This window comes from Rhinatrema bivittatum, chromosome 2, assembly GCF_901001135.1.
Source record: "Rhinatrema bivittatum chromosome 2, aRhiBiv1.1, whole genome shotgun sequence".
Lineage (NCBI taxonomy): Eukaryota > Metazoa > Chordata > Amphibia > Gymnophiona > Rhinatrematidae > Rhinatrema > Rhinatrema bivittatum.
The window spans coordinates 519,410,320-519,434,917 of NC_042616.1; the positions used below are offsets into that span (position 1 = coordinate 519,410,320).

Genomic DNA, 24,598 nt, shown 5'->3' on the forward strand with positions numbered 1-24,598 from the left:
CCATCTCATCAAGTTTTGCCCTACACAAGCCTTATGCATCTTTGTCACCGGTCATCAGCTCCAGATTGTTACTCCAACCTCTGTGGCAGACATGGAAATGGTTTTTGCAGAAGGCATCTCTACCAACCAATGTTTCACCCTTTCTTCCTTTTCGGGGCAATACGGCATTTCCAGCGGGACTGGGAGCTTCCCGGTTTCTAGCCTAGGAGTGGCACCATCTATCTTGTGTCGCCCAAACCCTTCATACGGATGAAACGCTGATGGACTTTCCAGAGATCTGCCAATCCTACGGGATCTCACCCAATGACTTCCTGCAATACCAGCAAATATGGCACTATGTGCGTTCTAGAGATGTGAATCGTGTCCTCGATCGTCTTAACGATCGATTTCGGCTGGGAGGGGGAGGGAATCGTATTGTTGCTGTTTGGGTGTGTAAAGTATCATGAAAATCGTTAAAATCGTGAGCCGGCACACTAAAACCCCCTAAAACCCACCCCCGACCCTTTAAATTAAATCCCCCACCCACACGATCTCCTGCCGCGAATCGTTTTCCGTATGGAAAATGGCGCCGGCAGGAGATCGACTGCAGGAGGTCATTCAGCGGGGGTTCTGGACCCCCGCTGAACGACCTCCTGCAGTCGATCTCCTGCCGGCGCCATTTTCCGTACGGAAAACAATTCGCGGCAGGAGATCGCTCCCGGACCCCCGCTGGACCCCCAGGAACTTTTGGCCAGCTTGGGGGGGCCTCCTGACCCCCACAAGACTTGCCAAAAGTCCAGCAGGGGTCCGGAACGACCTCCTGCGTTGAATCGTTTTGGTCTATGGCCGCCGCCATTTTGCGGCGGCCATTTTGCAAAATGGCGCCGGCTGAAGACTACACGATTTAGTGTGCCGGTTTTCCTGCTCTCCCCCTTCCCCCGATTTAGCTACGGACTGCCGCTACGGAGGTAATTTAAGCTACGGACCGCCGCAACGGACCCCCAGGTAATTTAAGGCATTTGGGGGGGGGGTTCGGGAGGGTGGGGGATTTAATTTAAAGGGTCGGGGTGGGTTTTAGGGTGTTTTAGTGTGCCGGTTTTCCTGCCCTCCCCCTTCCCCCGATTTACGATTTTTTGACGATAAATCGGGGGAATTGGTATTGTATCGTGGCCCTAACGATTTTTGACGATTTAAAATATATCGGACGATATTTTAAATCGTCAAAAAACGATTCACATCCCTAGTACATAGAAGCAATAACTCATATTGCAGTGAGGTACATGGCAAAAGATAGTACATAGGGGAGCAAACGATTGAGGGACAATAGAAGTGGAAATAAAAAAATAACCCCAAGTGGCACCACAAATTAGCTTAAGTATCATTCAAATAATCAAGATATGGCTCCCAAGTACTGGTAAATTTAGCATGCTTACCCTTAAGACTGTATCATAGCTGTTCCAGATCAGCAATAACCTGTGTTTGTGAGCGCCAGTGAGGCATACTAGGGGTGACTTTTTTTTATGAATGAGAGTGATCGTAGCATCAGCCATAGTGCCCAGGGAATGTCCACCACCACCAGTAGGGAACCCATCAGGGCCAGGACATTTACCCTCCGGTAACAACTTGATAGCTGCCTGAATTTCAAGCAGAGAAATTGGGGCCACCATAAGATTGCATTTTTAAACAATGTCTACACCTGTTGTACACTTTTAACCTCTGCAGCTGCACCTTTCAGTTTTTTTCTATTTCGCTCATTTTATCAAAGTTTCCCTTTTGAAAATTTAGTGTTAGAGCTGTAGATTTACATACTGTCCCCTTCCAGTCATTAGTTCAAATTTTATCACGTTATGATCACCATTGCCAAGTGGCCCCACCACTATTACCTCTCTCACCAAATCTTGCATTCTACCAAGAATTAAATCTAAAATTGCTCCCTCTATCGTTGGTTCCTGAACCAATTGCTCCATGAAGCAGTAGTTTATTCCATCCAGGAACTTTGTCTCTAGCAAGTCCTGATGTTACATTTACCCAGTCAATATTGGGGTAATTGAAATCTCCTATTACCGCACTGCCAAATTTATTAGCTTCCCTGATTTCTCTTACCATTTCATCATCTGACCATTTTGGCCAGGTGGACGGTAGTATACTCCTATCACTGTACTCATACCCAACACACATGCAATTTCAACCCATATAGATTCTAATGAGTATTTAATCTCTTGTATGATCTTTATACTGTTGGACTCTATAGCCTCCTGGATATAAAGTGCCATACCCTTCAAGTTGATCCTATCATTGCGATATAATTTGTATCCTGATATAGCACTGTCCCGTTAGTTATCCTCCTTCTACCAAGTCTCTGTGATGCCAATTATGTCTATCTCATCATTCACCGCTATACACTCTGACTCTCCCATCTTACTTCTTAGATTTCTGGCAATGGCATACAGACATTTCAAAGTGTGTTTTTTGTTTGTATTAACAACCTGCTTTCAGATGATAGGGATAATTTGGATTCTTTACTTACAGGCACATGGACTACGTTTGCATTTATTGGAACCACTCTGTTGGGATGCCATAGCTCTCCTATTTCATTAGTATCCTTCAAAGATACATTCCTCCGAACCGTTTAAAAGCTGTTCTATCTCCTTTTTAAAAGTTAGTGCCAGCAGCCTGATTTCATTCTGGTTTCCCAGTTTCTTACAAAACTGAATCCCTGCTCCCTGCATCATCGTCTCATCCATGAATTGAGACCCGAGAGCTTTGCCTGCCTCTGAGGACCTGCACCTGGAATGGGCAACATTTCAGAGAATGCCACCTGGAGGCTCCAGATTTCAGCTTTCTAACTGAAATCCTAAATTTGGCTTCCAGACCTCTCTCCCACATTTTCCTATGTCGTTGGTGCCCACATGTACCTCGGCAGCCAGCTCCTTCCTAGCACTGTCTATAATCCTATCTGGGTGACGCGTGAGGTGTGCCACCTTCGCACCAGGCAGTCCTCATGTCCACCAGCCACCCAGCTAGCTACATTTGTGATGGCCGACCTAACCCTTCCCTCCTGGGCAGTAGCCCTAGGAGTCTTGTACTCAGTGCGAGAGGACAACGCATCACCTGGAGAGCAGGTCCTTGCTACAGGATCATCACTTCCTGCTACACCAAGATGATGTTCTCCAACCGTGAGACTTTTCTGATCCAAGGCAGCACCGGGTGACATGTGAGGTGTGCCACCGTCGCAGCAGGCAGGCAGGTTACCAGGCAGTCCTTCCATCCACCAGCCACCCAACTATCTACATTTATGATGGCCGACCTAACCCTGCCCCCCGGTACTGTAGAGGTTACATGGGGTAAATCAATCAGGAGCCTGAGTTTTTTTTTTTAATTTAATTTTATTTATATTCCAACTTTCAGCACTTCAAAGTGGATGACATTCAGGTACTGTAGTTATTTCTCTATTCATAGTGGGCTCACAATCTGACCCTGAGGCCACAAGGAGTGGTGACAGTGGTATTTAAACCCTGGCTTCCCACTGCTCTAACCACTAGTCTTTTACAACCTGCAAGCAGAGGTGTTTCAGGGATGGAGCTGAGGCAGAGCTGGAGGGGCGGAGTCAGCAGAATTTCAAATGTCTCTCTGGTACAGCACAAAAGTCGAGCCACGCACTTGGAAAATTATTGTTGGTGATGAGCAGGAGTTTTACTTGTTATTTGCCTGGTATATTGAGAGAAGGTTTTTTTATTCAGATGATCTTCAGCCGGGCAGCAGTATAAGAGCGCAGAGTTCCACTGGCAGCAGTAGCTGGAGCTGAGGGGATGAATCCCAGGACCGATGTCTTCACCCTGCTGCTAAGTTCTGAGAGAGAGAGACTGTAACACTGAGAGAGAGATGCTCATTTCAGCAGACATTGCACTGCTGCTGAGGATCTGTTAGAGGGATAGAACGGGCTGAGAGAATGAGAGGTGGAATTAGCAGAAAGAGAGAGAGAGAGACCTGTTTCAGCTGGGAAGTACAGCTGTGGGGTGACAAGAAAAGATTACACAGCACCCTCATATCTGACTAGGAAGGAAGCAGCATTTCACTCTGCAGACAAACTGTTAAGTACCAGCAGTTACTGCTCCTTTCCTTTTTTCCTCTTTGCTGTTCGCAGTTTTCCAAGCCTTTTGAGTTAACTGTAAATCCTTTTCTTATATATTATAACATTCATTTATTAGCACTGTTTCTGTGAATGATTAGTGACAGGTAAGTTAGTGCTGGGTATCAGCAGGGTCCTGCACCAAGTCTCACACTTCTTTCAGGTTTTTGTGTCAGGTAGAGCTGGAGTAACCAACAAGCATCTGAATCAGTGAGGAGGTCTTCTGACCACAGATTGTGCTAATAAATAAACATTACCTGCTATTAAGTTCACTTAGAGAATAGCCACTGCCATTGGCAATGGTTACATGGAATAGACTTAGTTTTTGGGTACTTGCCAGGTTCTTATGGCCTGGATTGGCCACTGTTGGAAACAGGATGCTGGGCTTGATGGACCCTTCGTCTGACCCAGTATGGCATTTTCTTATGTCCTTATGTTCTTATTTGACTGCTATTTAGTGATTCCTCAATTGTTATATTTATTGTTTTGTCTTTTCTGGGTCCCTTTTCTAAGGTCTAATCACCTCCCAGAGGAGGACCTAGTTTAGGGTAGTGAGTGGACTAAACCATTTGCTATGGCTCACTGGAGTAACTATAGAGGGCAGACAGTTCCCTGTGATCTGAGGGACTCCTCGTCTTTGAGAAATCAGTGATTAGCACTGTGAAATCCCTGAATACCAACAAAATGTTTCTTCATTTATAGTTATAAACTAATAGGTCCATTCAGCGGTGCTGAGAGCAGGAAGTTAGCTGGACTTACCCAGGTACGGGTTCCCGCTGGATAGACCCAAAGACAGTGGAGTAAGTTTCTCTATCTCACTTCAGGGCTGCTACCCAGCTAAACATAAGCCCCACACCCGGTCATCTCTTTTTATCCAGGTAAGTTAGCCATTCATTGGCCCACAATTTTAACACTTTGCGGTTTGTCCAGCTAAATTCCAAACTCAGCCGGACAAATCCGCTGACCAAGGACCTTTAAAAGTATTATAGGGCACAAAGCGATGTTTGCAAAGTCTCCTTACCGGTTTTTTTTCTTCGAAGCGCATGCACTGCAATCAGACCAAACACACACGGGATGTCAAGGAGAAGTAAGGGAAAGGAAAAGGGGAAAGGGGAAGCATAAACAAGACAGAGAAAGGGGAGGAAAAGTAGAGAACAGCAAAGGCAGGTGGGCAGAGAGGAAGGAGGAGGGAGATATAGAGAAGGGAGGCATGGGCTAGGGAAGAGGAGGGAGAGCAGAGAGAGCATTGGAAGGAGGGTGGGAGGAGTTGATACAATAACAGGAAGGAGCAAAGGAGAAAAAGATGGAAGGGGGGAACAGGAGATAAGGCTGGGAGATTGATGGGAGAGGGAGGAGGGGAGATGCAGAGGGGGAGGCATGGGGTAGAAGAGAGGAGAGAGAGCAGAGGGAGCAGTGGAAAGAGGGATGGGAGTAGCTGCACCGGTGCTGAAGTTTGCAGGACGAGCGGAACCGGAAAGAGAAAGAAAGGAGATATGTGAGCATTTCCTGATGTCCTACTTTCCATCTGAGGGACAGGCATTGATATTGGTTATCACAAAGTTAATTGTGCCCATTTCTGTATACAAAGTAAGCGGTAAGTTTTCAGAAGAGCTGCTAAGTGACCACAAGAGTTGATTCCGTTTACTGGATAAATTTTCAATCACAGCTTGGCGGCTGGAAATATTCCCAAATTTAGCTTAGCCGGTTCAGCACTGAGAAGCCTCCTGAAGACTTACCCTGAGCAGCTCCAGAGGATCTAACCTCACTGAAGGGCCTGTCCCTTAATCTAAAAAATATACCCACCTCTACCCTGACTCCCAATTGCTCGGTCATTTTTGATGCAGGCTTGTCTTTGTCTGTTAAAGAAAAGTTCAAACTTTAAATTGTGTAAGGCTGAATGCACATCACCATTATATACAGGGAGGACAATAATGAAAGCCATTTCTGGGGATAAAGTGCTCTTTTATCCACAGAAATAGGCTGTTTGATTACTGTCCATCCTCTACACAAGTAAAGGTAGGAGCATATAACAAGGTATATTTCTGGTTTGGAGTTCGGACAGGGGGAAAACTATATGCTACCCAGCTAAACATAAGCCCCACACCCAGTCATCTCGTTTTATCCAGGTAAGTTAGCCATTCATTGGCCCACAATTTTAACACTTTGCGGTTTGTCCAGCTAAATTCCGAACTCAGCCGGACAAATCCGCTGACCAAGGACCTTTAAAAGTATTATAGGGCACAAAGCGATGTTTGCAAAGTCTCCTTACCGTTTTTTTTTCTTCGAAGCGCATGCACTGCAATCAGACCAAATACACACGGGATGTCAAGGAGAAGTAAGGGAAAGGAAAAGGGGAAAGGGGAAGCATAAACAAGACAGAGAAAGGGGAGGAAATGTAGAGAACAGCAAAGGCAGGTGGGCAGAGAGGAAGGAGAAGGAAGATATAGAGAAGGGAGGCATGGGCTAGGGGAGAGGAGGGAGAGCAGAGAGAGCATTGGAAGGAGGGTGGGAGGAGTCGATACAATAACAGGAAGGAGCAAAGGAGAAAAATATGGAAGGGGAGAACAGGAGATAAGACAGGGAGATTGATGGGAGAGGGTGGAGGGAAGATAGAGAGGGGGAGGCTTGGGGTAGGGGAGAGCAGAGGGAGCAGTGGAAAGAGGGGTGGGAATAGTTGCACCGGTGCTGAAGTTTGCAGGATGAGCGGAACTGGAAAGAGAAAGAAAGGAGATATGTAAGCATTTCCTGATGTCCTACTTTCCACCTGAGCTACAGGCATTGATCTTGGTTATCACAAACAGGCCAATACAGTAAGGTGCGGTAGAAAGAGGTGCATTAGTGCCGGGCGCACCTGCGTTTGCCGCACGCACAGTTCGGATCACATACCGTTCGAGACTGTATTTAAATGGCAATCTTTGCGTGCCTTGAAGGCTTTATGCATAAGCAACACGAAATCAGACGAAAAAGAAGAGTCTGAAGACAAATCTGTCTGATCCCCCTCAGGGACCTCTGGATTGGCAGCACAGCTGGGTCTCGCAGGTCTGTCCCCCTTAGGGACTCTGCGTTGTGGTGACAATCACGGTGGAGGCTCGTCCTCCCCCCGTGCCGCTGGCGCCGTGGGGCGTTCCCTACGGGAACGGGTCGGCACCTGAAGAATGTAAGTCCCCAAATGCTTCGGTCACTGTTTGGACCCTCACTAGGTCCCTGCCCATGGCCGCAGAGACTTCCTTGGCTCCGGAGAGGCAATCGGAACACAAATTGTCCCAGGACAGTTGCGCCCGCGCGGTGCCGCAGGCCCTACAAGCGGCCCGATGCGGCATGCTGCAGCAAAAAACAGCCCCGAAAATCGCTCGGAAGGTGGCGAAAATGGCGCACAAGCACCCAAATGCGACCGGAAGGGAAGGAGAATGAAGCCCCGACAGAACACACACAAAAAAAATTTTAACTTTTTTTTTTTTTAAAAGATACTCGCCCAATAGTCTCCGGGTCCTGGACCTACTGGGGGGAGTGAGCCGGGCTCCCCGGTATCACCCCCAGTCACGAATTCACGCTGGCAGGAGGGCAAAGCACCCCACACCTCAGCGGCCTCGGAAAGCAGGGGGGATGGTCCCCTCCGGACCTCACAACCCCCCGGGAGGCGGGAGACTGGACCTGCAGGCAAACCACTGCGCTCCTATACCTTATTCTAACTTTATCCTTCTTTTTACCCAGCTAACAATACTATCTAGAACTGAAAAACTAGGCCTCAGCACAGACTGTAGGTTCTGCACCCCCTCCACCTGCTAGGAGACAGAAGAAGACTGCCAGACTGTAGCTGGCACCAGCCTATATAAGGCATAGGTTTGTTTGATAAACTTCTGTCTCCAACTGCTAGCGGGGGGGGGGGCAAAACCCAGGAGTCTGGACTGATCCGAGTATGTACAGGGAATTTAGCTTAAGCCAGTTCAGCACTGAGGAGCCTCCTGAAAACTTAGCCTGAGCAGCTCCAGAGGATCTAACCTCACTGAAGGGCCTGTCCCTTAATCTAAAAAAAATACCCACCTCTATCCTGACTCCCAATCGCTCGGTCATTTTTGATGCAGGCTTGTCTTCGTCTGTTAAAGAAAGGTTCAGACTTTAAAATGTGCAAGGCTGAATGCACATCACCATTATATACAGGGAGGACAATAATGAAAGCCATTTCTGGGGGTAAAGCGCTCTTTTATCCACAGAAGTGGGCTGTTTGATTACTGTCCATCCTCTACACAAGTAAAGGTAGGAGCATATAACAAGGCATATTTCTGGTTTGGAGTTGGGAAAACTAGATGCAGAGTTTTCCTTTAACACCGAGCCCTCACAAAAAGCAGGCAGGGGTATTTTTGAGGGGGCAATAAACAAAGCAAATCTAGATGTGTACTTTTGCATTCCTTATCACCTCAGGTTAAAATTCAGATGGGATTGGCCAGACCTTGCATACTTTGATTATTTAGGTCAAGGCTGGGAAACATCCAGACCCAGGCGAGACCCACAGCTCAGTCCCAGGCAGCCCCTGCCAGAGCCCCAAACCAGAGGTTCATGGAGGGAGCTTTTGCTCCGTGTCTCTGACTCCTCCCCCTCCCCCCATAATCAAATGTTCACGGCAGGAGCGAGCATGATCTGCTGCCACAGCTTGGGTTCATCTCCCCACCTTGTCCTTGAATGAAATATTCATAAGGACTGGAGAGTGGCACGAGAGCTCCTGCCTCATCCTTGGCTCCTTCCTGCAGCCTCCCACCCCAAGAAAAACTGGGAGAGGCAAGACTCGCTTTCAATTGCTTCCCCGCCCCCTTTATAATCCCACACAATGTTTGTTTTGGTTAAATAAAGGCCGCAGTTTATTATAACATGACCCGAGCCCCTAACACTTAATACACTATTCAACATATACCCCCCCCCCCTTTTATCCCCTTCTTAACAACTTGCTCCCCACCTGGACCCAGTGGTAGAGCTACACCCATAGAGTCCATTTCCTTACCCCGCCTCGCACCAGCGTGGGTAAGTACCCCGGCCTCTGAGCTTCGGCTCCCCTCTTGCTCATTGGCCACCTCATGTAGCAGCCCCACGCTACACGAGATACCCCCCCCCCTCCCCCAATGCCTTTTAACAAGACATAACAAAATCAACCATATTGGGCTGGAGTTACCCGCCACTGTGACAATCAATAAAGACAACACACATTGAATAACATCCAATGATTCTACCATAAGGGAGGGAGGAGGGAAATTATTCCAGCCTGCTCCCTCAGCCCTCTCCCACCCAACTGAGGCGCCAAAGGGCTCTCTGCCCTAACTAACTATTACCCCAACCAATCCCAGCTCCTCAATTCAAAATACTTCCTTTTCATTGGCCCCTTAGCTTTACTTTCTTCCCCTCCCCTTTCCCTCCTAACTTATAATTTAACCCTATCCTACCGCTCGCTAACCCCCGTTATTATCTGCTAAGCAATACCAGATTGCTTAGCCTTCACTTAAATGTTCACAGGGAAAACAGAGCAAGAGCTGTGCTGCTTCTGGCTCTGCCCCTGCCACACAGAATGAAATATTCATGGCAGGAATGAAGAGCAGACATCACATCTCTTCCTTTACCTCCCTGGAATAAAACATTCTTAGCAGAAGTAAAGCAAAAGCTGCTTCACCTGACACTCGGAGGTTAAACCCTTGCTCACTTGCTTGGACCTTGAAGATCCCAGCAAGCACTGCAGAGGCCTTGCCTGCTCCTGCACTTGTGCCTCTCCTGACAACCTCCCACCCACCAACTGGGTTTCCCAAGTACCCTACCACCTGCTCCTTCATGAGGGCTTTCTGAGGACATTGTGACTCCCCAAACCTGGGGTTTCACAGTATCCAGACAAATAAAGAAGGCACATCCAAAAAATACAAGAATCACTGAAAAACTCACTTACCTAGGATCCACAGTGCTAATAAACAGAGCTTGTTATGAAGACTGTATTACAAGCAGGGGAAGAAGAAAAGGAATTTCACAGTAACTCCAACTGGTTTTTAAGTGAACGTTTTTGCAGAGCTGAATGCTGCACCTGTCTCAGTCGGCTATGAGGGTGCTGATAGGATCAGCTCAGACTGCACAACTGGCTGGGCTTCTTTAGCTTTACAAACTCTCCCTGTCTGTCCCTATTAACCCACAGCTCTCTCTCTCCCTCAGGGACCCTCTAATGGTAATAAAAGGGAATTTTACATGGGAGGGAAATAATATTAACCACTAAAACTGTTTTGCTAAAAGGAGAAGTAAGGGAAAGGAAAAGGGGAAGCAGAAACAAGACAGAGAAAGGGAAGGAAACGCAAAGAACAGCAAAGGCAGGTGGGCAGAAAGGAAAGAGAAGGAAGATATAGAGCGTTCACCCAGCAAAATAGGAACCAATCTCTTGAAGAGACAACATAGTCCAGGCAGAAGGTCTGTGGCAGATAGTGAAGAGACGAAGTGATGGTCACAGGAACATGGAGACGTTGGAGGCATGAAGACCCAAGAGACGCTGGAGGCATGAAGACACAGGAGACGCTGGAGGCATGAAGACCCAAGAGACGCTGGAGGCATGAAGACACAGGAGACGCTGGAGGCATGAAGACCCAAGAGACGCTGGAGGCATGAAGACACAGGAGACGCTGGAGGCATCAAGACCCAAGAGACGCTAGAGGCATGAAGACACAGGAGACGCTGGAGGCATGAAGACACAGGAGACGCTGGAGGCACGAAGACCCAAGAGACGCTGGAGGCATGAAGACACAGGAGACGCTGGAGGGACGATGACACAGGAGACACTGGAGGCACGACACCAAAGCACAGGGATCACAGCCCAGGAGCAACAGAGGACGTCTGTTGCAAAGAGCAAGAAAGAAAGGAGTTGCCTGGTTTCAAACCTCTACTATGGTGATGTCATAATCAGACATCATAATCACGAGCTGGCTTAGCTCTCCAGCTGCAGCCCTTAAAGGGACCTAACACTTTGCTCTCTGGCTATAGTTTTCCCCCTGTCCGAACTCCAAACCAGAAATATGCCTTGTTATATGCTCCTACCTTTACTTGTGTAAAGGATGGACATCATTATTGTCCTCCATGTATATAATGGTGATGTGCATTCAGCCTTACACATTTTAAGGTCTGAACCTTTCTTTAACAGACGAAGACAGGCCTGCATTAAAAATGACCGAGCAATTGGGAGTCAGGGTAGAGGTGGGTATTTTTTTAGATTAAGGGACAGGCCCTTCAGTGAGGTTAGATCTCTGGAGGCTTCTCAGCGCTGAACCGGCTAAGCTAAATTTGGGAACATTTCCATGCTGGTAATCAGTTTGCCTTCCTTCCATTTTTCTTAATGCATGGAATACACCTGGTCTGTGTTTCTAGGATGCTACCTTTAAACAAGGCCCACACCTGTTTTTTCTAACTACTTTTCTCATTTTCTCAAAGTTTCCCTTTTGAAAGTTTAGTGCTAGAGCCATAGATTTACATACTGTTCCTCTTTCAGTCATTAATTTAAATTTGATCATATTATGATCACTATTGCCAAGCAGCCCCACCTCTGTTACCTCTCTCACCAAATCCTGAGAGGAGAGGATCACCTTGCTGGTGGCTGAAAGGAATCAGTAAGTTTTTGCTTGGGACATTGTCTTTTTTAAAAGTATTGGGGCAAAGTTAACTATTTGGGAATATTATTTAGTGTATTTGTGCCTTTAATAGTCAGAAAGGCAGTGAATAAATAAGTTAGACTGTATTTTTAAATAGTCAGTCAATAAGGTAACAGTAGGTAGGCAGTGAATAAACAAGTTAGACTGTTTGTATTTTTAAATAGTCAGTCAATAAGGTAACAGTAGGTAGGCAGTGAATAAACAAGTTAGACTGTTTGTATTTTTAAATAGTCAGTCAATAAGGTAGCAGTAGGTAGTGTGTTTATTTTTAAAAGTCTGCAGAACTGAGTGTTCTCCAGACTTTTAAAGAACTGAGTGTTAGTATTAAATACAAACTTAGTGTTTGTATTGAAAAAAAAAAAACACAAAAAAAAAAAACAACCAACCCAAAAAGTATCCAGAAGCTAGAAATAAGCTAGGAGCAGTATATACCTAAGTAGAAAAGTTGAATAGTTCAGCTCAGTTACTCACCTTGGAAAGGTGTTGAGGTAGTGTGATTGGGTTTGAATAGGGACCAACATTTGTTAATCAAGGGAGCAGTGAGTCACTCAGGCTGACTAACTGAAGTTAAGACTGTTTGTATTTCCCAACCCTCCAACCCCCCCAGGTCATCCCTTAATTTATAGGCAAGTGCCACTTTCACAAAAAAAAAAAAAAAAAAACCCAACAAAACCTTTATTGAGAATTCGATCAGAGCCCAGTAGGCCACTACCAGACACATAGTGAATTCACTAATACATTTAAAGGACGTTAGACACATTCCTACTCCCATAGCAACCTAAAACTTAACTAGCAGCTGATCAAAATTGAGATGAAGACAGCAGTCCAGCACAAGAGGGGGGCTTCCCAGTCTTTTGCATCGAGTGTCACATGTATGATTTTTTACCCACCGGTGAGAAGTTGTACATGTGCATGCGATGCAAAGAGCTCCTAGCTCTCAGAGAACGAGTCCGATCTCTGGAGGCTAGAGTGGCAGACCTGGAGAAGCTGAGGCAGACAGAGAGGTATATAGATGAGACCTTCAGGGACATAGTAGTCAAGTCCCAACTTCAGACTGGCAGCCCTGGTGCTGCCTTGGAGGAAGAAGGTCTCATGATGGGAGAGCACCAACCAGGTGCAGCAGGAAAGGATCCTGTAGCAAGGACCTGCTCTCCAGGTGATGCATTGTCCTTTCTCACTGAGGATATCTCCCCAAGGCCTACTGCCCAGGAGGGAAGGGTTAGGTCGGCCATCATAGTTGGTGATTCGATTATTAGGAATGTAGATAGCTGGGTGGCTGGTGGGCATGAGAATCGCCTGGTAGCTTGCCTACCTGGTGCGAAGGTGGAGGACCTCAAGCGTCTCCTAGATAGGATTTTAGACAGTGCTGGGGAGGAGCCGACTGTCGTGGTACATGTGGGCACCAACGACATAGGAAAATGTGGGAGGGAGGTTCTGGAAGCCAAATTTAGGCTCTTAGGTAGAAAGCTTAAATCCAGAACCTCCAGGGTAGCATTCTCTGAAATGCCCCCTGTTCCACCCGCAAGTCACCAGAGGCATGCAGAGCTCCGGAGTCTCAATGCGTGGATGAGACGATGGTGCAAGGAAGAGGGATTCAGTTTTGTTAGGAACTGGGGAACCTTTTGGGGAAGGGGGAGTCTCTTTCGAAGGGATGGGCTCCACCTTAACCAGGGTGGAACCAGACTGCTGGTGCTAACCTTTAAAAAGGAGATAGAGCAGCTTTTAAACTAGAACAAAGGGGAAAGCCGACAGTCACTCAGCAGCGCATGGTTCGGAGAGAGGTATCTTTAAAGGATATTAATGATGCATTAGAATTAGGGCATCCCGACAGTGAGGTTCCAATAATTAGAAAAGTAGTCCAAGTGCCTGTAACTAAAAACTCTCCTGAGCTAAAAATTTCTAACTTATCCCTATCAATTAAAAAGCAGAATGAAAATACAAACAAAAAACAAACTTTGAAATGTTTGTATGCTAAAGCAAGAAGTCTAAGAAGTAAGATGGGAGAATTAGAATGTATAGGAGTGAATGATGACAGACTTAATTGGCATCTCAGAGACATGGTGGAAAGAGGATAACCAATGGGACAGTGCTATACCGGGGTACAAATTATAGCGCAATGACAGAGAGGAGCACTCGGGAGGAGGTGTGGCGCTTTATGTCCAGGATGGCATAGAGTCCAATAGGATAAACATCCTGCATGAGACTAAATACAAAATTGAATCTTTATGGGTAGAAATCCCTTGTGTGTCGGGGAAGACTATAGTGATAGGGGTATACTACCGTCCACCTGGTCAAGATGGTGAGACGGACAGTGAAATGCTAAGAGAAATTAAGGAAGCTAACCAAATTGGTAGTGCAATAATAATGGGAGACTTCAATTACCCCAATATTGACTGGGTAAATGTATCATCAGGTCACGCTAGAGAGATAACGTTCCTGGATGGAATAAATGATAGCTTTATGGAGCAATTGGTTCAGGAACCAACGAGAGAGGGAGCAATTTTAGATCTAATTCTCAGTGGAACACAGGACTTGGTGAGAGAGGTAACGGTGGTGGGGCCACTTGGCAATAGTGATCATAATATGATCAAATTTGATTTAATGACTAGAAGAGGAACAGAGTGCAAATCCAAGACTCTCGTGCAAAACTTTCAAAAGGGAATCTTTGATAAAATGAGAAAAATTGTTAGAAAAAAACTGAAAGGAGCAGCTACAAAAGTAAAAAAATGTCCAAGAGGCGTGGTTATTGTTAAAAAATACCATTCTAGAAGCACAGTCCAGATGTATTCCACACATTAAGAAAGGTGGAAAGAAAGCAAAACGATTACTGGGTGGTTAAAAGGGGAGGTGAAAGAAGCTCTTTTAGCCAAAAGATCTTCATTCAAAAATTGGAAGAAGGATCCAACAGAAGAAAATAGGATAAAGCATAAATGTTGGCAAGTTAAATGTAATACATTGATAAGACAGGCTAAGAGAGAATTTGAAAAGAAGTTGGCTGTAGAGGCAAAAACTCACAGTAAAATCTTTTTTAAATATATCCGAAGCAGAAAGCATGTGAAGGAGTCAATTCTTTTTACCACACAAGGTGTTGGCTTAGGAGTTTACTTAAAGCTTTCTTATTTCATCTCCAGTAACCATTCCCACACTTCTTCTGGGGAAGTCAATATCTGCTATGAATCAACTGTACATCATTTCATGCATCTGATGGTGTGGACTGTGTCCTCGAAAGCTCATGCTTTAATAAAACAGTTAGTCTAAATGATTCCACTCGACTCCTAGTGCTTTTTTATTCAGATGAAGAGTCATTACTTGTTTTCCCTGAAATAGAAGCTATTGATAGTGTACCAGAAGGGGAAAATTTGGGAGGCCTTTATAGTAGTGTGTTAGCCACCTTATCCAGTTCTTTGATGGGGGAGGCAGGACAAAATTAGGATGTGGCTGAAGAGCAGGCAGCACAGTTAGAGAGCACATCTGATGCCCTTGGCATTGTTCCTCAGAGTCCACCCACTATATCAGCTCCAGTGGCAGCATCCTCTGCTAAGTATGTAGAGAAGGGATCAGAGTGGACTTGGAAGATCTGGAGACATTTCTAAATAAGGGAAGGCCCACGCTTTGCAAAATGCAAGCACATGGCTAAGACACAGGTCCTGGGAAACAAATGGGGCATTTAACTAACACTGGCATGCTTTATAAGCCACAGAAGCAGCAGCCCTTAGGACTAGCATCTGGGGAGTTTGGAAGTGGCAGAAAAGAGGAAAAGTGTTTCCCAATCTGATCCCATGCCCTCAACCCTTTCCATCATTCAGGTAAGAGGCAAGCAGCCCCCTGCCAAACATGAGAAGTGAAAAGCTACGATGGAAGAAATGGAACAGGTTTCAATAGGAATGCCCCAGGACAGGAGTGAAGCAGCAGTCAAAGTTAGAAAAAGGGGCAGTTCTGAAATAAATGCCCTTGATAGCCAGCCCCTGCAGCTAGTAGAGAATGAGGGCTTGAAAATAGAACTACAAGGATAAAAGTGAAGCAAGATGTTTTGAGGATCCTCCACTAGCACCTGAGGTCTTTCTACAAATGCTAATTTTCTCTCAGAGAGTAACTGCAGGGAAATGACCAACTTTTGCATTCATTCTGCCCTGTCATTCCAGTCCATACTGCCAAGGATATACTGTTGCAGTCCATCACAGGGGATGACCACCTCAGGGACAACAGGACTAGTGCAAGACAGTTATCATCACTGTCTTCTATTGCACTCAACCCTCCTGGATAGCTGTGCTTGCAAGATCTTTGTAGGATTGCTCCCAAGCTGTTCCTAACAAGGTCCCATAACAATGCAAGCATTCACTGACACCAATACAGCTGATGGCTGAACATCTATAAAATGCTCATCCACTGCTAGAAACATAAAGTGGCTCCATTGGGACTTGAAACCAAGACCTTCTGGGTGTGAAACAGATGTGATAACCTCTACACCATGAAACCATTTCCTTGTCTGGTTGCTTCCTTATTACACTTTCAAACACCTATCCAATTATTTTAGAATACTGTTTGAATAATTCATGGGTTAATCGCCTCAGCCACCATTCACATTCTAACATTTTTTACTCTTGGCAAAAACTAGATCTTCCAAGAGCCATCCCATCTACCATGAAAAATTTGTTTTACTAGAGTCACTGCTGAATTCTTTTTACCACACAAGGTGTTGGCTTAGGAGTTTACCTAAAGCTTCCTTATTTCCTCTCCAGTAACCATTCCCACACTTCTTCTGGGGAAGACGATATCTGCTATGAATTCGCATGAGATCAAGTAGCACGCATAGAAGGAAGGGCCTGTAAATCTATCCCTTGCATATAGACTGTGGGTATCCTGAAAACCTGACAAGTGGGGTTTCCACTGCACATATATGGAACCCATTGGTCTTCAACTTGCTTTTTCGGTATCTAAGTTATCCTTGCACTCAGACTCAGGCCTGTTTCTGCAGCAAGTTAAAAATGGCTCCACTGGGGATTGAACCCAGGCCCTTCTGCGTGTAAAGCAGATGTGATACCCACTACACTATGGAACCAACTAACACCTTCTTTAAGTCTGTGAGCAACTGTCGAACCCTTGATGCCCACCTAAAGGAGGACTAAATGAACAAGCATCTCAGCTAGAGAAGTGCATTCATTGAAAACAAAATATAAAAATGAAATCAGTGGAGCCAACTTGATTCTTTTTTATTTATTTAGTTTATTTATTAAAAATTCTTGTATACCATCGTTCATAATATACATCACAATGATTTACATGTTACAAAATCATAAAATCAAACTGAAATATCTAAAAGGTACAGTAAAATATGATAAAAAATAAAATAGTTAATCAATTATTAATAAATGAACATAAAACAAAGATAAAAATAATGTTTCTTTAAACCAATGAGTCCTTTTTTTCAAGATAGTCAATATAAGCCTGTTTGAAAAGCCATGCTTTTAGAGCTTTTTTAAAAGCTTTAAACTCTGACTCTAAACTCTTAGGGTCCAAAATGAGCTGAAGGGGACCCGTGAACTAAAGGAATCCTACTTGTTTCATTTCTGTCAAACAGAATGATTTCTATAAGCAATTATAGTCAAAAAACCCATGGAAATCATAGGCATAGCAACAGTTGCAAATGTATGGAGAAAGGTTCATACACTGTGGAGCGGGCAGGCTGCAGAGAAGGGACGGATTGGCATTCCGTCAAGCAATGAGAGTTATGATGTATCGCAGCGGAGCATTTTCCTAGTCTCCTATAATGCCGCAGAGTGGGTTACAGTGATGCTGAGCTCAAAGAATGAGCATGTCACAGCCTTGCTCTGCATTGTTTCTCTAGACATTGTCTGTGTGAAAGCATAGCACTGAGCTCTCTCCGAGTTCTTGGTAAGGATTTTTGCTGTGGCAGCCCATTAACACAAGACAGGAAAACAAACCATGGAGGCAGCCTGGCATCACAATATCTCTGCATCATTGTAGATTTGTGTTGCTTCGCTTGCTGTTCTGTTTATCCTTTTTCGTGATTGAAGCCTTAGCTACACTTCAGATTAGTTATTTATTCTCTGTATGACTGCCAGTGGGCACAGTGTAGGCAGTGGCAGCTAGGTAGTACTGGGCATAAGCGAGCAGTGAAGGCAGGCCAGAAAGTGCAGCATAACAGGCTGTATTGTGAAGCCTGTCTGTGACAGAGAAATAGTGCACACAGAGCAGAAAGGATGACACTCACTGTTTGCCTGGCAGAAGGCAAAGTGTGTGCAGTGGGCACTAGGCAGTGGGCATTATAATACCACGGAAAAATGTTAAATCGTTGTTGTAATCTTACACATCCCCGGTAACATATATACAATGATGTGAGGGAGAGGGAAAGGCAGAGCAGATGAAGTAAATTTAAATGTGTCCAAAATTGCGCACTTTTGCACTGGCACCGGCAGGTAAAAACCAAAAATGAGGTCCTGCCCTGAAACTGAAGAGGGATTTCTTCTGGACTACTACAACAGCAGGAGCCAGCTTTACGCTAAAGAAACTGGCATACGAGCTTGATGATGTGTCACTGCTGCAGAGTGCAGATAACAGTGAGTGTTTTTCTCTCCAATCTTCTGGGTTCAGCGTAGGGATTTGAATCGTGTGCCCTATCGTCTTAACGATCAAAATTGTTTGTCAGGAGAAGAAAATTGTGTTTGGCACGATTTTTTAGTTAAAAAATCGTTAAAAATCGTTTTTTTCCGATTAGTGCGCACTAACTCCCAGTTAGTGCGCACTAACTGAAAATGATACAATTTGACACTTTTCAGGTCAGTTAAGGTCAGTTTAGGAATGAATATGTATTCCTATTGGCTGCCCTCTTATTTATTCATGTTACCAAGGTTCCCACTGACAGTATATGGGGGATGGGAAATGGAAACAGTTGGTAGCTTGACAAAAAAAGTAATGTGATCAGTCAATGTGACTAGAACTTGTGCCCTAACCCTGATACCAGGAGTGTTGTGATCTTCCTGCACACAGTGCCCTAACCCTGGCACCAGGGGTGTTGTGATCTTCATGTACACAGTGCCCTATCCCTGGCACCAGGAGTGTTGTGATCTTCCTGCACACAGTGCCCTATCCCTATTAATACCAGGAGTGTTGTGATCTTCCTGCACACAGTGCCCTATCCCTATTAATACCAGGAGTGTTGTGATCTTCCTGCACACAGTGCCCTATCCCTATTAATACCAGGGGTGTTGTGATCTTCCTGCACACAGTGCCCTATCCCTATTAATAGCAGGGGTGTTGTGATCTTCCTGCACACAGTGCCCTATCCCTATTAATACCAGGAGTGTTGTGATCTTCCTGCACACAGTGCCCTAACCCTGATACCAGGGGTGTTGTGATCTTCCTGCACACAGTGCCCTATCCCTATTAATACCAGGAGTGTTGTGATCTTCCTGCACACAGTGCCCTAACCCTGATACCAGGGGTGTTGTGATCTTCCTGCACACAGTGCCCTATCCCTATTAATACCAGGAGTGTTGTGATCTTCCTGCACACAGTGCCCTATCCCTATTAATACCAGGAGTGTTGTGATCTTCCTGAACACAGTGCCCTAACCCTGACACCAGGGGTGTTGTGATCTTCCTGCACACAGTGCCCTATCCTATACCAGGAGTGTTGTGATCTTCCTGCACACAGTACAGTACAGCTGTAAAGGAGACCTGCCTTTTCCACAACCTGGAGTCAATGTGTGCAGGAAAGGAGACCTGCCTTGTCCCCAAGCTGGAGTCAATGTGTGCAGTAAAGGAGACCTGCCTTATCCCCAGCTGGAGTCACTGTGTGCAGAAAAGGTGACCTGCCTTGTCCCCTAGCTGGAATCAATGTGTGTGCATAATGCAATGCACAGGAAGCAATGATGTGACTGCTGGAGTGGTGCACTGCCTGCCTACCTAGGCTTGAATATATTAGTGCTGCAGTACTAATAAAAATAAATTATAATTCTGCTAAAATGCCACTAGCCTCACCAGTGACACTAGCCTAGTAGCCTAGTCAGACATTCACCACCACCTAATAATAATTAATTATTAATTCAGTGATAGCAAATGTTGCTTACCTGATGTAACAGGTGTTCTCACAGGACAGCAGGATGTTAGTCCTCACAAATGGGTGACATCGAGGATGGAGCCCACCACGGAAAACTTCTGTCAAAGTTTAAACAGAACTTTGACTGGCCCCTACTGGGCATGCCCAGCAAGGCACTGACCCTGCAGCCAGCAGGGGTCTCCCTTCAGTCTGATTTTCAAAGCTACAGGCAGTGCCTAGAAAGTAAAAATAAAACGAACCCAACACCGCGGGGAGGCGGGCGGGTTTCGTGAGGACTAACATCCTGCTGTCCTGTGAGAACACCTGTTACATCAGGTAAGCAACATTTGCTTTCTCACAGGACAAGCAGGATGGTTGTCCTCACAAATGGGTGAGTACCGAGCTGAGGATGTCCTGACCTGCACCAAATGTACCCAACGGTGTGCAGCAGGCACAACAACTGAGGAGAAATTTGGGAAAGGGCATCCACACCCTACCGGGTAGGTGGAAGGGTGTTGGTACATCAGGTTGGAAAAAGGTTACGCAAGACAGACTGGCCGAAGATGGAGTCCTGTCTTCCAGCCTTGTCCAAACAATAATGGGCTGCAAAAGTATGGAGAGAACTCCAGGTTGCAGCTTTGCAGATGTCAGGAAGCGGCACCGATCGAAGGTGTGCCACTGACGTCGCCATGGCCCTCACAGAGTGTGCTTTAACACGGTCTTGAAAAGGAATGCCAGCTTGCTCATAGCAAAAAGAAATGCAGTCCGCCAACCAGGAAGAAAGAGCCTGCTTACCCACAGGTTGTCCCAACTTATTAGGATGGAAAGAGACGAATAATTGAGTGCTCTTCCTGTGGGAAACTGTACGGTCTAGGTAAAAAGCTAGAGTCCGTTTACAGTCTAGGGTATGCAGGGTCTGCTCTCCAGAGTTGGAGTGGGGCCTGGGAAAAAAGATAGGTAGTACGATAGATTGATTGATATGAAACTCCGAAACTACCTTAGGTAAAAATTTAGGGTGAGTGCGGAGTACCGCCCGGTCCTGCAGGAGCTTAGTGTAAGGCGGATAGGTAACTAGGGCCTGTAATTCACTAACCCTGCGAGCTGAAGTAACAGCCAAAAGGAATAACACTTTCCAAGTGAGATATTTCAAGTCACAGGAGTGCAGAGGTTCGAAAGGAGGTTTCATTAGACGACCAAGAACCAGGTTAAGGTCCCAGGATGGGGCCGGAGGACGCAAGGGTGGCTTTAGATGGAGTAAGCCCTTAAGAAAGCGTGTTACTAGGGGTTGCACTGAAATAGGATTACCCCCAATACCCTTATGGAAGGCGGCTACCGCACTGACATGCATTCTGATAGAAGAGGTTTTAAGACCTGATTCAGAGAGATGCCATAAATAGTCCAAGAATTTGGAGATTGGACAGGAAAGGGGATCAAGGGACTGAGAAGTGCACCATGATGTGTACCTTTTCCATTTGTATGAGTAAGACTTTCTTGTGGAAGGCTTTCGTGAAGCTATCAGGACCCGAGAAACGGAATCTGAAAGGTTAAATGGTTGAAGGACTAACCTTTCAACATCCATGCCGTCAGGGACAAGGCTTGGAGGTTGGGATGGAGGAGGCATCCGTCGTTTTGAGTGAGCAGATGCGGGTCCTTTCCCAGAGGAACGTGCCTGCGGATGGAGAGATCCTGGAGTATTGGAAACCATACTTGGCGTGGCCAGTAAGGTGCTATCAGGATCATGGTTCCTCCGTCCTGGCGTAGCTTCACGAGAGTCTTTGACACAAGAGGGAGTGGAGGGAATGCATAGAGCAGACCGGTTGTCCACTTGAGGAAGAATGCATCTCTCGGCCGAGAGTGCTGGCTCCGAATGAGAGAGCAGTAATCGTCCACTTTGTGGTTCTGAGGGGACGCAAAGAGGTCTATGCGGGGAGAGCCCCACTTGTGAAACAGAGAGGTCGCTACCAGAGGATCGAGTGACCACTCGTGTGGTTGGAAGACACGGCTCAGCTGGTCTGCTAATACATTGTCTACTCCCGGCAGGTAAGTGGCCCTGAGGTACATGGAGTGGGAGAGGGCTTCCGCCCAGATCTGCGCAGCTTCCTGACACAGAAGGAAGGAGCCTGTGCCTCCCTGCTTGTTTATGTACCACATGGCCACTTGGTTGTCCGTCTGGATTAAGATTATCTGATGAACGAGATGATCTTTGAAGGTGCGGAGCGCATAGCGGATTGCTCGAAGTTCCAGGAAATTGATCTGGTGTTCGGCTTCCTCTTTGGACCATAACCCTTGGGTTTGAAAGTCGTCCACATGGGCTCCCCAACCGATGTGAGAAGCGTCGGTGGTTAGGATTACTTGCGGATCCGGTGGAAGAAAAGGTAAGCCCTGAAGGAGGTTGACCTGAGTCGTCCACCAGGTTAAGGATAGGCGCAGCGCTTGTGTGACTGTGACTATGGAGGACAGAGGCTGAAAAGCTTGAATCCATTGGTGTCGTAGAGTCCATTGTGTTACTCTCATGGCTAGTCGGGTCATGGGAGTGACTTGAACCGAGGATGCCATGTGTCCTAGGAGAATGAGGAACTGGCGAGCCGTGGCAGTGTTCTGAGACTGGAGCTGGCGAGCCAGGGATATTACGGTGTGGACCCTCTGAAGAGGAAGGTAAGCCTTTGCCTGTAAGGTGTCCAAGTCTGCCCCAATGAAGGATAAGGTTTGAGATGGGACTAAACAAGATTTCTCGTAATTGACAAGAAACCCTAAGGAAAGGAGTGTTTGAATTGTCAATTTTAGGGAGGATTGAGCTATCTGTTGGGTGGAGGCCCTGATTAGCCAATCGTCCAGGTAGGGGTAGACGTGGACACCTTCCTTCCTTAGGAATGCTGCTACCACTACGAGACATTTGGTAAAGACTCGTGGGGCAGAAGCCAGACCGAAAGGTAGGACACGGTATTGATAATGGTCGTGGCCTACTAGAAACCGCAGATATTTGCGATGGGATTGTGTGATCGCAATGTGGGTATAAGCGTCCTTGAGGTCGAGAGAGCACAGCCAATCCCCTCTTTGTAGCAGAGGGAGCAGCGCGCCTAGGGTTACCATTTTGAACTTCTCTTTTTGAAGGTATTTGTTGAGGGCTCGAAGGTCCAAAATGGGACGTAGTCCCCCTGATTTCTTTGGTATTAGGAAGTATCTGGAATAGAATCCCTTGCCTCGTTGAGAGGGAGGAACGGGTTCTATAGCATTTGATTGCAGAAGAAGAGATACTTCCTGTTGTAATTGAGCCAAATGGGTGGATAGACTCCACGCTTGAAGAGGCGGGGAGTCTGCCGGAAGAGTTATGAAGTTGAGGTGGTAACCCTGTGCGATAATTGTTAGCACCCACTGATCTGAGGTGATCTGCAACCAAGGTTGTAGAAAATGGTACAGTCGACCTCCTACAGGAATGTCTGGAAGAGGGGTTTGGCATGTGTTCCCTACAGGGGAGTCAAAGGCCAGCCGCAGGCCCAGGAGGAGGGGCTACGGTAGGCCTTTGTTTCCTAGGCTGACGCGGCTGAGGCCTAGTAGAGGATCGAGCTGGACGAGGCCTGGCCGATGGAGGGTAGTAACGGCGTGGCCGAAAGAACGACTTCTTAGAGTCCTTCTTAAGTGGTTGTTTGGAGGAAACCTCAGACGGAACAGAAGAAAGTTGTTTCAACGTCTCGTGGTGATCTTTCAATTCAGCTACTATTTGCTGAATTTGTTCTCCAAACAAATTGTCCCCTAAGCAGGGTAAATCCGCTAAACGATCCTGGACCTCTGGGCGAAGGTTGGATGACTTCAACCAAGCCCAACGTCTGGCCGAGATGGCAGTAGCTGAAACCTTTGTGGAGGCATCGAAGATGTCATAAACCGTTCTGATCTCGTGCTTCCCCGCTTCAAACCCTTTGTTAAGAAGGGCCTGAAGCTGTGGCTGGTATTGGTCAGGTAATGTGTCAGCAAAATCTTGCATCTGTTTAAGGATGGCTCTGTTATATTGCGTCATGTAGAGTTGATATGAGGCTATGCGAGAAATCAGCATAGCTCCATGGTACACTTTCCGTCCAACACTGTCCAGGAATTTATTGTCCTTGACAGGCGGAGTGGAGGAGTGTGGCTTTAGACGCTTGGCCTTTCTTTGTGCGGACTCAGCCACAACAGAGCGATGATCCAGTTGAGGCTTTTGAAAGCCTGGTGCTGACTGGACGAGATATGTGGAGTCAGCCTTCTTGTTAACTGGTGATACAGATGAAGGAGATTCCCAGTTTTTCTTTAAGAGATCGAGAAACACCTGGTGAATGGGGATGGAAGCGATGATTTTTGGGGCGTCCAAAAATTGAAGCAGTTCCATCATCTGGTGTCTGTCATCGGTCTCAGATTGCAGCTGAAAAGGTACAATTTCGGACATCTCCTTTACAAAATTAATAAAGGAGAGATCCTCTGGAGGAGATCTTTTTCTACTCTCTGTAGGAGAAGGCGGTGATGGTAAATCTGTGTCAGAAGATGTATCATCACCCCAGGTATCATAGGGATCACTTGGGGGTTGAAGCCCCGATGGACCTGGTTGAGGATCCGAAGGCATCGAAGGAAACCTTGGAGGAACTGGTGGTACAATCGGTACTGGGAACGGCATCGAGGGTTTCGGTGTTGCCGATGGAGTCGGTGCCGGTCTTGGAACCGATGGAGCCAAAGGATAAATCGGTGGAGATATACGAGAAGGCACCGATGGGACCACCCCGGAAGGGGGAATCAGGAACGGTGTTTCTCCCGC

The 24,598-nt window shown here is 46.3% G+C and overlaps 1 long non-coding RNA gene and 1 other non-coding gene across 2 annotated transcripts; both read right to left on the reverse strand.

Moving 5' to 3' along the window:
* Positions 1 to 6,693: 6,693 nt before the first annotated feature.
* On the reverse strand, positions 6,694 to 10,334 carry LOC115086198. Its single transcript, XR_003855145.1, has 3 exons — positions 10,029 to 10,334; positions 8,150 to 8,202; positions 6,694 to 6,793 (listed from the first exon to the last, which is right to left on the reverse strand). It is a non-coding gene; the product is annotated as an uncharacterized LOC115086198 (long non-coding RNA).
* A 6,415-nt stretch (positions 10,335 to 16,749) lies between these two features.
* On the reverse strand, positions 16,750 to 16,822 carry TRNAV-UAC. The gene has a single exon. It is a non-coding gene; the product is annotated as a tRNA-Val (tRNA).
* Between the last annotated feature and the right edge of the window lie 7,776 nt (positions 16,823 to 24,598).